This window comes from Pleurodeles waltl, chromosome 4_1, assembly GCF_031143425.1.
Source record: "Pleurodeles waltl isolate 20211129_DDA chromosome 4_1, aPleWal1.hap1.20221129, whole genome shotgun sequence".
NCBI classification, from domain to species: Eukaryota; Metazoa; Chordata; class Amphibia; order Caudata; family Salamandridae; genus Pleurodeles; species Pleurodeles waltl.
This window is the reverse complement of record NC_090442.1, coordinates 191,517,572-191,532,595: the sequence shown is the minus strand read 5'-3', so window position 1 is coordinate 191,532,595 and position 15,024 is coordinate 191,517,572. Positions and strand designations below refer to the sequence as shown.

At 45.1% G+C, this 15,024-nt stretch overlaps 1 protein-coding gene across 2 annotated transcripts in view; it reads left to right on the top strand.

Moving 5' to 3' along the window:
- The window catches only part of SLC25A18 (solute carrier family 25 member 18), a 187,666-nt gene that overhangs the window by 47,860 nt on the left and 124,782 nt on the right, over positions 1-15,024 (top strand). The window contains exon 1 of one of the 2 annotated variants that reach the window (XM_069228059.1): positions 6,256-6,574. The exons of the other annotated variant lie outside the window; for it this stretch is intronic. The gene's annotated coding sequence lies outside the window, so the exon portion shown is untranslated. Of the gene's footprint in view, positions 1-6,255; positions 6,575-15,024 lie in introns of those variants that run through there. 2 annotated transcript variants of the gene reach the window in all.

The following is a 15,024-nucleotide window of genomic DNA, read 5'->3' as shown; positions in this document are numbered from 1 at the left end:
CCCACACATATAATAGATTGACCATAAATCATGTGTGTGTCAATCAATGTACAGGATGTGTTACATAAGGCATTGAGGGTTACAAGGTGTAGGAGTCACATATCCTTCATAGCTCACTGTGACTTACAATTTACGAAGTGCCAGCAACAAAAAGATCTTTGTGTTAAAAGCAGTAACCCACTTACCCATTTACATAAAATAAAAATATGTTATCCGTGTGTTACATAATGTACTTTGCAGGAGACATATTAACCCTCTATGCTACTTTTATTCAAAAATGGGACTAAACAAAACACAGATCTCTCCAGCAAATACATTAATCTCCAGAGTAATTTTACTATTATTATTATTCCCTGAGATTTAGTTGGCACACACAGATCTCTGCAGTGGTTACCTTAACCCCATAAGATATTTTAAAATGCAGCCTTTGCCACAAATTAGGCAGAGCAGATTTACTGCCATGTTTCTTCTTGTTGCCAATTTCTTTTTGGCAGAGTTTTAAAAAATAAATGTAAAAGTTGAGGCCTAGATTTTTCATCTGGGTTGCGTCACTTATTTTGGCACAACCCCGAATAAAATCTAATTTGCTAAATAATGTTATGCACTCAGATGTACTCATGATAGACCTGCTAAACATATGCCACTTTTTGTGATGTCAGTTCCTGAGAGGTCATGGGTTGTGTTGCCACTCTGGTTCCATTTATGATGTCGCACACTGTGAAGTCATTCACCATGATGTCTCTTGCATCCGCCTAACTTGGTTAGTCCCCCCATTTCTTTTTTTTTTTTTTTTAGGACTTGTGCCCTGGAAAAGCGCCCCAGTTGTCATAGACTGAGTAGGTCACACCTAAACAGGGTCAATGAACTCTTCTGTGTGGAGTATATGTAAAAAGGCTTCTGCCTCTCACTAAAATCTCAGTCAGTCTTCTCATATTCTCATTCGGGGGATTCAGAAGCCACCCCATATTAGAACAAGGGATATATTTGCTTGTATTGCCAAAACAGCAAAGGTGGTGATGTGGTATGGAACTAACACCTACTATGGGCTCACAGCACTTGGCCCGCCATGGAGAAACAGAGGGTCATTCTGAAAGCTGATTAAAAGGCCTGCGTGGCACAACCATCGTCGAGTGTGAATACGTTCAGCTGTGCTATATGTGTTAGTGACAGCTCGAAAGATTCCTCATACCCATGGCATGCTCAGCATTGTTCCTTTTGTTGTATTAACAGAATAACTGTATACTTTGCAATTCTGAAGAGGTATTGAGGAAAGCTATGTGTAATGTATAGGCTGACTGAAGCGAGCTCCGTGAAAGTCATTGACTGCTCAGTCAGCGCCTGGTTGTACTTTTAATGGACCAGCCCCTGTAGAAAAGAAGACAGAAGTAAGTTGGTTTGGTAGCACCCAAATTTGTTGTGCTAATCTAGTAACCCTTGACATGCTCATGTTTCAAGTGAGAATCTAAGACTTTGCCTATATGTGGGAATCTAAGACTAAAGTGAATATTGTAGAGGGACCTAAATGGCCGGCAGTAGGTTATAAATGCATTGTCCTTGAGTCACACTGGAGACATTTTTCAATTTTGCAAAAAATAGCAACAAGTGCAGTACCATTCACACAAATTCAGGATTCATTTGTTATAGTTTTGATTCTTTTTCGGTCGCAGCCTACCAAACAGCTCAGCTGTCTGGTTTGCTAAAGACATTTGGGGGACTTTCAGAAAGTTGACCTAGGAATGCATTCCGCTTGTTTATTACCCTTGGCTATGTGGTTTGTAACTCACACTTTCTGGCATTTCATTTGTCGGCTTTATTTGCCTTAGGCTCACCAGGTTCAGTTCGCCCCTCCCGTTGCCTAAACCTTGTTTTCTGTATCTTTCTACGAATTCGCTTTCTGTTATTTCAAATACTGAGGTCAGATGCTTATGTGACAATCTTGCTGGATACTTGGGGTGGAAAGAGTTTTTTCTAGCACACGACAATGTTTGAATGAACGGTGTAAGTATTTCAGAATATATCAATTATGAACGCACAAATAAAGCAAATTTTTTTTTATTCCTGAAGTGTGTTAGAAACAAATACTTTAATATGATCAAAACGAATCGTTAAAGTAGGTGATGTATTTTCTACACATTTTCGTCTGTGCCTCCATAGTTTTATTAGTAAAACTTTGTCTGTTGAAATGTAATGGCCATTTCAATTGAAAATGTGTTGTCTGTAATGCCAGTTTGCTACCACACCATGATCTTGCCACTCCACTCTACTCTGCACCACTCCACACCACTGCACTCTACTCTGCACCACTCCACTTTACACCACTCTGCTGCACTCTACACCACTCAACTCTATTCCACTGCACTATATGCCACTTCACCCTATGCCTCTCTACTCTACCCTGTACCATTCTACTCTGTGCTAATGCACTCTTTTCCACTCTACAGCACTGAACTCCTTGCCACTGCACTCTACTATACTAATCCACCACTAATCCTTATGGGTTCCCGAGTAGCATGCTACTCGCCGAAAAGCTGTTTGATGCCTTGTCAGGGGTAGTAAGTACTATAAAAATACAATTACACCACTCCAGTCTAGGCCACACCAATCTACTCTGCACAACTCCTCTCTATGCCACTCTGCAACACTGCACTCTATGCCACAGCACTCTGCACCAATACACTCTACGCCAATGCAGTTCACTCTGTAACACTCAACTCTATGCCCCTGCCCTCTACACCAATCCACTGTTCCACTTCATTCTACTCTGCACCACTGCACGCTATGCCACTGCACTCTACACCACTTTATTCTACTCCATTACACCCTATGCCACTCTACGCAATTGCACTCTACTCTGCACCACTCTACTCCACATCACTCTACTCTGGAACAATCTACTTTACGCCACTACACGCTGTACAACTCCACTCTGTGCCTCTCTACTCTTACGCACTGCACTCTATGCCAATGCACTATACAAAACTACACTCTACTCTGCACCAATGTACTCTACGCCACTGCTCTCCATGCCACTCTACTCTACACCACTGCACTCTGACACTCTACTCTTCAACACTGCATTTTCCATCACTGAACTCTCCGCCAGTCTACTCTGCACTACTCCAATGTATGCCACTGCACTCTACAACACTATACTTTACACCACTCTATGCTACTCAACTCTGCACCACTCTAAGCCACTGCACTGTATGCCACCCGACTCTACTCTGCGCCATTGCCCTCTGCAACACTCAAATCTACCCCACTCTGCATCACTCAACTGCACCACACCACTCTGTGCCACGGCACTCTGCGCCACTCCACTCTACAATGCACCACTCTAATCTACACCACTGCATTCTACAACACTGCATTCAATACCACTGCACTAAATGCCTCTATACTATGCAACACTCCTGTTAGAAATGGGGTGTCTAGTTGGCAGTCGGTTTGCACCCTGTCAAAGTAGGGACCCTCACTCTAGTCAGGATAAGGGAGATACCCGCTCAGCTAGCCCCTGCTCACCCCCTTGGTTGCTTGGCACGAGAATTCAGGCTTATCTCAGAAGCAATGTGTAAAGCATTTCCACATAACACACAGGAATACAGTGAAAACACTACAAAAGGGCACCACACCACTTTTAGAAAAATAGCCAATATTTATCTATAAAAAACAAGACCAAATATCATAAAAATCCAACATACATTCTGCAAAAGCTACTTAAAAAGACAGTTCCTTGAAGTCAATAGCTCTGTCTGGGGCTATCACGGCGTTGTGAACAACAAATCCAACAGATCAGGCCGGCTGCAGCATTGCGAGCCAGCTACGGTGGCGGGAAGTCCCGCAAACAGTACCTTGGAAAATGCAGGGCGTTGTGATCCTCGCAATGAGGTCCGGAGAGCGGCGTCGCTGGCGTTGCGGTGTTGGTTCCAGAGGTCGGTGTGTGGTTGTCGGGCCCTTGAAGTCACATGCATTGCAGATCAAACTCTGGGCTGATGAAGTCAGGAGCGCTGGCGTGGATGGCGTCGGGCTGCTGTGCGAAGCAGGATGATGTGATGTGCAGTGCCCACAGGACACCGTGCAGACAACGTCTCGGTGACGGTGTCCAGTGTCGTCGGTGAGACCAGGGCTGTGGTGTGAAGCGGGGCAGTGCAACGTGTGGTGTCACCAGGTCACGTGCAGGCAGTGTCGTCGTCATTGCTGAAGCGCTGTTGTCGGTAGGCCCAAGTCGGCATTGTGGCGCAGGACGGGCTTCGTGCGGTGTCCACGGGCCGTGACTGGAGTCAATGGTGCTGGTGTTGGTGGACCGGGCTGCGGTGCAGGATGACAGTGTGCTTCGTGTAGTTCACCAGCAGTGTCCACAGGCTACGGTGCAGGCAGCGGTGCTGGTGTCAGCAGGAACGTCGTCATCTAGGATGTCCAGGCTGCGGTGTGAGCAAGGCGATGCCGTAGTGCGGAGCTCACAAGTCACGGTGCAGGCAGCAGCTCAGTGTGTGGTGTCAGATGGCGTTGTCGGTGAGACCAGGGTTGTGGTTCACTAAAAGATGTATTTTTAAATTATGAGTTCACAGACCCCAAACTCCATATTTCTATCTGCTCTCAAAGGGAATTTACACTTTACGGATATTTAAAGGCAGCCCCCATGTTAACCTATGAGAGAGATATGCTTTGCACAGTGAAAAACGAATTTGGCAGTATTTCACTGTTAGGACATGTAAAACACATCAGTACATGTCTGACCCTCTAAGTACACTGGACACTGCCCATGGGGCTACCTAGGGACTACCTTAGGGGTGCCTTACATGTACTAAAAGGGAAGGTATGGGTCTGGCAAGTGGTAGTTTAAAACTGCACACACAGACACTGCAGTGGCAGGTCTAAGACATGTTCACAGGGCTACTCATGTGGGTGGCACAATCAGTGCTGCAGGCCCACTAGAAGCATTTGATTTACAGGCCCTGGGCACCCCTGGTGCACTTTACTAGGGACTTACCAGTAAATCAAATATGCCAATCATGGATAAACGAATCACCAAAACAACTTACATCTGGAGTACCTGCACTTTAGCACTGATCAGCAGTGGTAAAGTGTGCAGAGACAATAAACCAGCAAAAACAAACTAGCAACAAGCAATTACAATGCAAGGGGTCTTGCATTTCGTCAAGTTAGAGCTATTAGCGTTGTAAACTCCTAACCAGACTTTTCTTGCCACATTAATTGGGGGTAAAAACGAGCGCGTTCGCGCTGTATAAAACCCAGCGCAATCGTGCTGCGAAATAAAGAGAAAAAGTTGTCCAAAAACCATTCGGAAAACATGGAGCCTCGTATGTTTTCAGTAGTTGGTCGGTGCGCTGGAGGAGGGCTACACACCGGAAAAGGCATGACGTATGCATGCCTTTCACAAATGAAAGCAAGTGGATTTTAAAAGGCAAGCCTACGAATCAATGAAAGTGGCTGACGTAACATGGGTGTGGTTAGAAGCCCAAAAAGAGATTACAACAGGGATGGAGCACTTTACGCTCGACCCTAAAAATAGGAGGAAGAAGAAGAAAAATTTGGGGATAACCCTGCAATAAGGGCCATTTCCAACAAATCCATACCAATGCACTCTACACCAGTCCACTCTACTGTATGTGACTCCATACTATGCTACTCCAATACAAAACACTCTGCCACTCCACTCTACAACTCTACTCCACCCTTTCGCTATTCCACTCTACGACACTCCACTGACCTCTACGACACTTACTTTCAGGCATGCTGAACAGCAGCCACACTGGTGAACAACATGGCTAAAACATGGCGAGACCTATTGGCTTTGCCGATGCTTGTTATATAATAGTGTGTATGTGGAAGTTTGAGGATGTGGTGTGGCAGAGTTTATTACCCCAGGGCAATTTGTCTTTAGAAATAAGAAGAAAGGCGAGTAGAATGTGTCCATTTGTTTTTGTTTCCATTACTTTTGTCAACTGCTCAAGCATTTTTTTTAAACTTAGAGAAACATTAGCCGGTTGGAGAATAGAAAAAAAATAGTGTGCTGCGGCATTTAGAATCGGATTCTTCCACTGTTTTGATTTGTCTCGCCGTGTAGTTAGGTTTTCTGCCTTTGATGAACAGCCAGATGAGAAAACTTTGCATTGGCATACAAAGGACAAGGGGAGAGACTCTCATGTGCATGAAGGCAAGAGACCGCCCTCACCGCTCCCCTCACCGAGCCCCATCCCAGGCCTGGGAGGTGGTCTGGAAGGGCTTCAGAGACGCCCGCCCGCCGCTGGCAGAAATCCCCATTTTAGCTGGAAAAGTTACAGCTTCGCAGAGGGCCGGGCGCGGAGGGTGGGTCCGCCGTCCTCCCGGGAGGGGCTGCCCCGGCCTGCGAGGGAGCGGCGCACATTCCCAGTTTCCTGAGAAGCGGCTGCGCGGAGGCCACTCTGCCCCGGCGCGGGCTGTGGGAGTTTGTGGCGGTCCCTCACCCGGGGATGTGCGCACGGTGCTGAGGCGGGGGCGGCCGCGCTTCGAGCCCGAGCAGAGGGAGGGCGCACTGAGGCGGAGAGGACGGCGCTGCCCCTGGCACTGACAGGTGAGTGCTCATACATGCACACGCATTGCCCCCTACCACTCCATTACTGGAGAGGCTGGTTCTCTGTAGCCAAAAAAAGGTATTTCTAACTTTTTCCGTTCGTTTTTTTTTCGCCATAAAAATATCTTAACCCAGTTCAAGCCAATGCGATCTCTTCCCAACATAACACCCCCTTTACTCCTTGGAGACGAAATGTTGGCACGTAGAGTAATGGCACAGTTACCTGAAGCAAGAAACTGCGGAGAGCGAAAGAGGAGGGGGGTGGATATCTATCTGTGGGAATCCTTAATGGTTTAACATAATTGTGGTGACTTTAGTAACCTCGGTATACCATTCGTGCTCTTATTTTTGGGATCACTGCGTCAAACCACAGCAAATGTGTTTGAGTAAAGCGGTCTCAATATACCTCCAACGCGCCCGAGTCAACTGCAGGCTGTATTGCGTGATATTGGCAGGCATTAAAGTAAGTCTGTTGAGATGTGCAGCGCCGCGGACGCTTTATGATTTCAAGAAATCGATGCCCATAGGTGGGCGAGGGTTGTGTGCCCTCTGAGCTTGCTGTCCCTGCGGTCACAGCAATCCTTAAACGCCAGGGGCTGTGTGCCAAGCGGCGCCCTGTGAAAGTGGGCATACCCCCATCCTGCCTGCGGTGCAGTGTCATGTATGGTTGGCGAAGTTAGAGGGCACCCTCGGGCGCATGGCACACCTGGCGGTCATGTTCTGAGCGTAGGACCAGGGGGCATGGTATGAGGGAACACCTGGAAAGGTCCTGATGTCAGGGCGCCTGAACAGGCCATCGATGTCGGGCATCTGAGTATTTTATTATTATTAAAATCATGGGGCAGGGGTGAATGGAGGCGGGGTGAGGGGGTATCTGATCGTGGGAGTCAGCGGGCGGTCCTAGGGAACCGGGCGAGTTCTTGAAGCGAGCACATCTGGAGCCTTCTATACACAGCACCGCTGGGCAGGCTCTGAGCACAGAGTGCGTGTTCTGGACGGAGGGCCCCTCGAAGGCACGAAACATCTGCACATGTCCTACCGGCGAGTTACTAGTTGCACAGCTGGGCTACTTTTGAAAGTAGGAGCACATCTGGGCAAGTCCTGCTCGCTAAATTCCTTGTGCGTTTTCCGACATACGTGTAATTTGATATCTGAATGGGTTCTAGATGCACACGGTATTTGCGAGAGCGGGTACACTGTGATTTGTGAGACGTGGACACCTAGAAGAGCTGTGGACGCGGGGGCATCTGGGTTCCAGGAGCAGGGCACACGTAGGTGAGCTCTGGACGCGGGAGGCTGATGAGTGAGTCCTGCCTGGAATGCTCACCTGGAACCTGAGACTCCCCGTGCGCTCCCTGCTAGGCTCTGGGCGGGGCGCGGCCCCTTGATTTCAGGCTCCTGGGAGGGGCTCGGATATCCAGAGCCCTCATCTCTGGCTCAGTGACCCTGCCACCGGTCCGACAGGTTTCTTCTATGATGGAAACATGACCAGCCCGCATCTGAGGATGGGAGTGCCCCTGCCTTCCAGCGCTCTTTGCACTGTCCCGTGGATCTAGGCACTGTTCTCCAGCACGCCTATGAACTATTCATTTTCTCTTTTTACCAGTGCGTCTAGAGGCAGACTGAACTCTGTAGCCGGTACATTGCTTTGCATTCCTTGCTCGGGTAGCGTTGGCAGTAAATCTTTATTCGATGGTTAAATAGAAGTTGTTTATTGCAGCGCACAGAGGCTATCTCGACGGAGTCAAAACTCGATCACATCTGGGACTGGCATATACATACCCACAACATGCCTGAAGCAGAGCTGCTGCGAGGGGCCTTGCCTGTTTCTGATTATGTCCTGTGTCTGCGAGGCCGGCACGCCGGGTTATGGGTTGAGTGAACTGTCGGATGGGTCCATGACTCAGTGGCCAGCCATGTTAACAAACGCGCTGACTGCCAGCCACAGTGTAGCTTCAAATCCAGGCAGCGAGACGCCTCCCTGCCCTCCAGCTGTACGTTTCTGCCCCGCCCAGGCATCCGAGGCTTAGGAGAGCTAGGTCTGTGGATTTCATTGGATGGAAACAGACCCTACTGCTACAGGCGCAGGCCCCTGGCCTGTAGATGACATCCACACAGCACTACCAACAACATTTGTTGATTGAATACAAGGCGACAGAAGGGCTGCCCAGCAGCTCACACTAGGAGGTTTTACTGAGCCCGTTTGGGCGTGGGACCTCCTAATGTTAGGATAAGGTGACACGTCATAGGGCAGTGACATCTACTACCAGCGTCAACTCAAACCTTTGACTCAGACAGGAGTAATAAGCTCATCAAATCAAACAGTGAGAACCAATATCCATGAACAACAACAATATGCAATGAGGAGTCGTAATTTATACACTCCATGACCTATGTGGTCACGGATCAGCACACCAAGTTAGTAAAGTTTAAACATGTATTGCCCTTATATTAACAATGCGAAGGTCACGTAAATGATGTGCAAAACCGGATGATAGCAATAAATAAAAAACACAGGCTGTCCAAAGCGTCTGACGAATCTCAATCTCATAAGAGCAATTACCATTAAACACTTCAAAAGAATCATACAAAATAACAACAGAATTATTTGGGAAATAGCAGTTTTCATTAGTTGTGCAGTTGAATCAATCATAATCAATTAATAAACAATCAGATCAAATATTGGGTCAGACATCCTAGCTACCAAACTCTTAATTCGAAAAGCATGTGCGGGGCTAGGCTTTATCACATGCGAACATTAAAAATAAGGCAAAAATTAATTTGGAAAACATCTAACCATGGCGCTAACAAAAATATGTGGTTGGATTTCTAATGGAAAAACCTGCAACGGAAAAAGAAATGCACATTGGTTATACCTTTTCTAAAAGAGACAACAGCTAGCAGAGTCTCCATCAACGGCGCAAGGAACAGCAGGTCTTGCACAGTCAACATCAGGAACATGGAAAGGGGCAACAGTTCAGTAATGTTGGGCCTAATGTAACTGAACTGTTAAAATGATGAGTAGCTGGATAGAAGAGCAGCACATAACTGAACTGGAAAGAAACTGAACCAAATCCAACTGTGAATGGAACTAAACTTATATCATCTGAAACTTGCTAAATTAAAGCCCTAAAAGTCACTAGCCAGGTTTCTATAGGACAAGACAATGAGGTGTGCTATTGGGCGGCCAATTAAATTCTGCCCTTTCTCCGGTTTGTATCTTTCTTCATTCCTTATCCAAGATAGGCTTATGTTGATGCTCCTCTCTGGTCGACAGTTTCCATAGAATTATAACATTGTTGAAACAACACAGAACACAACATTGATCTATCAATACTTCCTACCAGAAACTAAGGCTCATTCTTAAAACTTGCAATATTTATCACAAGTACAAAGTGAACAAGAACTGAGAAAGCAGCAGCTTTCCACTGTGAACGTTTAAAAGGATGTCTAATAAACAATGTTTGCAAAGCATTTGAGTAAAGTCAGCATAACATTTCCACACTGTGCTTCTGGAAAAATATTATATCGTAGGCCTTTCTATTAATGCAAAATACATGAAGAATAAAACCATTCTAGTAATAATTTCACATCATTAGGTTTGCTAACATGATTATTATTAATCATTTTCTGTCAGTACATGTAGTTATAATTCATCAAAATACATTTTCACAGTCATTTATTATTTCACATAGAAATCTATGTGGCCGACACCATATCAGTCACATTTTAAACATTGATGTTTTATTTTTCTAACACGTTTCTCTAATTAAACTCTTTTAATACATGTTATGTGTTATGTTTTAGTTACTCATATTTTAGTAATAATGTTTGGTCTTTAACACTGTCGTGAGGGAAAGCGTGTTGTTTCCTGCAGGGGATGAGGTGATATGCGTCAGGCTGGTATTTGCTTGAAAGAACTATTCCCTGCATAAAGCAGACCGGCACAGCTATGAGAAATAGCCCAGTCGCACAGATTAAACCACAACACATACAATGCACAAGCGTGTGGGAGTGTGACCAGCCGCATAGAGGTTAACAGTGCACAAGTGTGAGACTGTGTCACAGAAGGAAGCAGCACAAAGAGCACATCCGCCGAGCATAAAGTCACACACCTAATGTGCATGGATGTGAGAGAATGGAATAAAGAAATCTATGCACACGAGTGAGTGTGTCCTCTCTGATAAGGGTCAAAGCAACACAACTCAAGCTTGTGTGTGTCAGAGAGAGAGAGGCGCTTCTGCGGTACAGAACATGCCCTCTGGTTTAACATAGCCTCCTGCCCTAGTGTGCTTATAGTAACACATTTAATACAAAATGAGTGCAAAGCACGATCATCTCCTGCAAACGTACACTAGCATAAAGCTTAGAATGTGTGCTGCCCCACCAAACGTCCAGAAACTGGAGACCGTGTCTGGATGGAAAAGCCTTGTCTCGTAAGGTTTATGGTGAGACCGGGAGAGGGAGCAGCCCTTGGTGTACCACAAAGGTTGTCCTACCCTTCAAATTACAGGAGCACAAACTTTCCAGGCAATGCTGTGTGCCATGAGACTTTCCACCAACACAGCCTTCAGTGGGAAACTTATTTATTTTGAAGTTTTATATGAAGCGTACAAGCCTCAGTGGGTGTCAGAGAACTGTTCATAGGGACAGGTTTCTGCTGTATGTCAGCTGTTTACATAAGACCATAGGGGCAGATGTACTTAGCCTTTTTGCAGTTGTAAAATGGCCAAATTCGCAGAAAGGCTTTTTCTGATGTATCAAACCCAAATTGTGATATGTTACTGAGTCACAATTTGGGTTTGCAACCCAGTACCAATTCAGTATGTGGAAGGGGCGTGTTTAGGGTGTTGGTTCCAAATACCGAATTGGAATTGTAGGCATTAATGTTTTGTGTCTGAATTACAGTTGTAAAGCATTAATATTTGACTACCTTCTCAAAGGAAGTTGGTAAGCAAAGTGCAAAAGGGAACGGGTCCAGAAGAGACCCGTTTTCCCCTTTTTTCCCCTTTGTGAATGTTGACATTTTTTTTTTTTAACATAGGCAGTGGTCCCAAGGACCACTGCCTGCTCTTAAATTATGAAGGTTACAACTGTTACATTTTTTTGTTTAAATGCATCATGTTTTCCTTGAAGGAAAATGGGTTGCGTTTGAAGAACAACATTATTTTATTTAAAAGCAATGAAAGACATGGTGGCCTGCTGACATCAACAGGCTGCCATCCTATGATGGTTCCGATTTCTAGTGGATTGCAATTTGCGATCTATCCCATTATTATTCATGAGGTAGGGCATACAGCGGCCCACTAGGAAGCAGTAATTTGCAAACCTAGTTATCACTTCTCTGGTCACAAATTGCGACCTGTATTTTGCGACTAGAGTTTAGTTCATCTGGCCCATAGTTACATAAAAGCGAGTATCATGGTACCTGACAACACTCCCCTAGTTCACAAGTTAGTTACAGAACTACATATATTCAAGCAGAGTATCAGCGTTTCATGTTTCCACACATCATTCAGGCAGTGAGCATGATTCAGTCCCCTCACCCTTGTACAGAACTCAGTGATATTTGAATTCCAGAACACTGCCTTGACTGACCTAGGACAATGCAAAGCTAAAGGTTATTTTTTTGCCTTAAGCTTTGCAAAATTTTGCAGAAAGCATAGCAAATCTGGGAAGGTTGCAAAAGTTTTTTTTACTTTGCTACTTTATGTGAAATTCGTGATTCAGAGTAAATTTTGAAGAATTGGAGGGATGCGACAGTTCCAATAGATTAAATGATCTAGAACTAGTAAATGACTTGCTCTGGTGAACCTGGAAGTAGGAATGAGCTATCAGATGATTGGACAGTGTCTACCACTGAAGAAATTGTTTGGAGTGGACTCCCTAAGCCAGTTTAATAATCCAAAGAAAATCATAGGTTTGAAAAGCTTCTAAAGACTAATTTCTAGAAGAGCGTTTGGCCGCACCCATCATAAGCAGGGCCCAGTTTCTTTTCTGGTCTCACAAAATCGGATGCCATTTTCACTGACATAGAATCAAGAACTCTTTTGCAGATGGCTGAACATTGGAGGAAGCAATGTGTTCCACGTAATATATTGGCTAGGTTCTGCTCTTGGGGACATTCTAGTAGTTTGACATTGACAGGAGTACTCCAGACATATCTGCAGCTAAGAGCTGAGATGTCCCACCTCCTTTACACAGGCTGCCTTTCAAACAGCTAGTAATGAGGCCAATGACTGAAAACTGAGTAAAGTGTTATAGACATTTAGTTAGAAGGTCATGTAGTCAAGTGACCACCAACCCTGAATTTCAGACCAAGACCAGTGTTGCATTGGGTACTACATCAGCAAGATAAAAACTTTGTATTTCTGGGTAGCCGATTTTGGCCCAAAATGCACTTGCCTCCAGAAAGCCCTAAGAAGAGGGTTTAGTTAATAAGAATATAAAAAAGGAACAGCAGTTCCACACATAAAATAAGTGACTTAACTGTACTCGCTGCTACTTTGGACAATGACTCGATCTAGAATCTTTGATGCTTTCTAAGTTTACCTCTGGTGCTTTGATTGTGGTACTGGCTTGGGCACCAGATATGTTCAGCAAAATATCCAAATTTGCTGAGAACTCCACTGTCATTTTTATTTCCATTATCTTGCTTTTAATCTTCTGAAAAGAGGCTTGCCCCACAGGCTTTCTCCACTGAGCTTACTTCAGATAGTAGTTTTTAAGAAATTGGGTTATTGGTTGCAACTCACATAGGCAACATCTACAATCCTTGTCAGGATGAACCACAAAAGTTACTAAATTAACTAGTGCATAACCATCTGGTAGCTTGGCACAAAGCAGTCAGGCTTAACTTAGAGACAATTTGTAAAGTAAAAAAAGTGAAAACACTATACAAGAAAAATCCCAAACCAATTTAGAAAAATAGAGTTGATTTTAAATAATAAAATAATTCCAGATCAGCAAAAATCCAATTGTAGAGCCGGAGATTTTCAATTAAAAAAGTTCAGGCCGACTGCGATGTAGCGTAGGTCAGATACAGGGACCAGGTTAGTCCTGCAAAAAAATTCTCTTTTGAGTCCGATGAGAAGAGTTCCCTTCGCATTGGAGGAAGCTATGAAGAGAAGGCTTATCATCATGGATGATTGTAGCACGAAGAGAGTAGCGTCGCAGGCGGCCATCACTGTACCGTAAAGTGCCAGTCAAACGTGGCTAGTCGTTGCTATAGCTTCATGTTGGTGGTCGTTTTGGGCTGTTGTTGTGGTAGCACTAAATAAAGGTCTTGTGTTGCCGGTCACTGCAGCCAAGGGTCTAGGATCTGAAGATGCTCCTCTTGGGGATCAGTAACTCACTCAAGCAGAGCTCCGGTAGGTCCAGTTGCAGGATAGGTTGCAGCAGGTCATTTGGGCAGCTGCAAGGAGGCCTTTGAACCTTGTCTCTATAGCTCACACAGAAGGTCATCAACTGACTCTGAGAGGCACTGTGGTTAATCTGGGATTAGGGCAAGCAGGACCTTCTCCTTCCAGCATCCACCTTGCCTCGTTGTAGATGTCTTTCTTCTGTATCTTTAACAGGTCCTGGAGTGTTCTAATAAGTGGCTCTGGAGTGCCAGTATTTATACCTGGTGCCTCCCTTTGCAAGGGGGGTACTTCCTGTCCTACCCCAACATCTGGTTCTAGAAGGTTCTACTGCTTCCCCTGACAAGGCTCCATACGGTCTGGGGGTGATAAAGGACAGGGCAGGCCTGGTGTCAGATTCCTTGGTATGTGCAGGAGACAAATCCCATTGACGTGTAAATGATGCTGGGTGCAGCCCATCCCTAGTCATCCGGTCAGGTTTACCAATCCTGCCTACACCTGAGTCCCTTTTGTTTCACTGTCTGAAAACAATACACATACTGGCAGAGGGCACAACTAGTTGGGACAGAAAATGGCAACTTTCAAAAAGTGGCATTTTCTGAATTGTGATTTAAAATCCGACTTTATCATTAAAGAGGTTTTTAAATTACAATTCATTTGAGTGTAAAAATTGTCTCTATATGCTCTCATTCCAAAGATAGCTTTTATTAAATTTAAGAAGGCAACCTAGTGTTAGCTAGTGGGAGAGATAGGCCTTACAACAGTGAAAACGACTTTGGGAGTTTTTCCCTGTCAGGACATGCAAAATTTAAACACACGTCCTACTTTTTAAATTCCAGGCACCCTACCCCCTGGGTGGTTAAGGCCTACGTTAGAGGTGACTTATAAGTATTAAAAAGGAAGGTTTTGACCTCGCAAAAAGGTTTATTTTGCCAGATCGAAATGGCAGTTTAAAACACCACTGCCGGCTGCAATGGCAGACCCGAGACAGGTTTTAAAGGCCTATTACAGTGGGTGGCACAACGAGTGCTGCAGGCGTTTAGTAGCGTTTAATTTACTGGGCCTTTGTACATATTTAATTACAAGTAA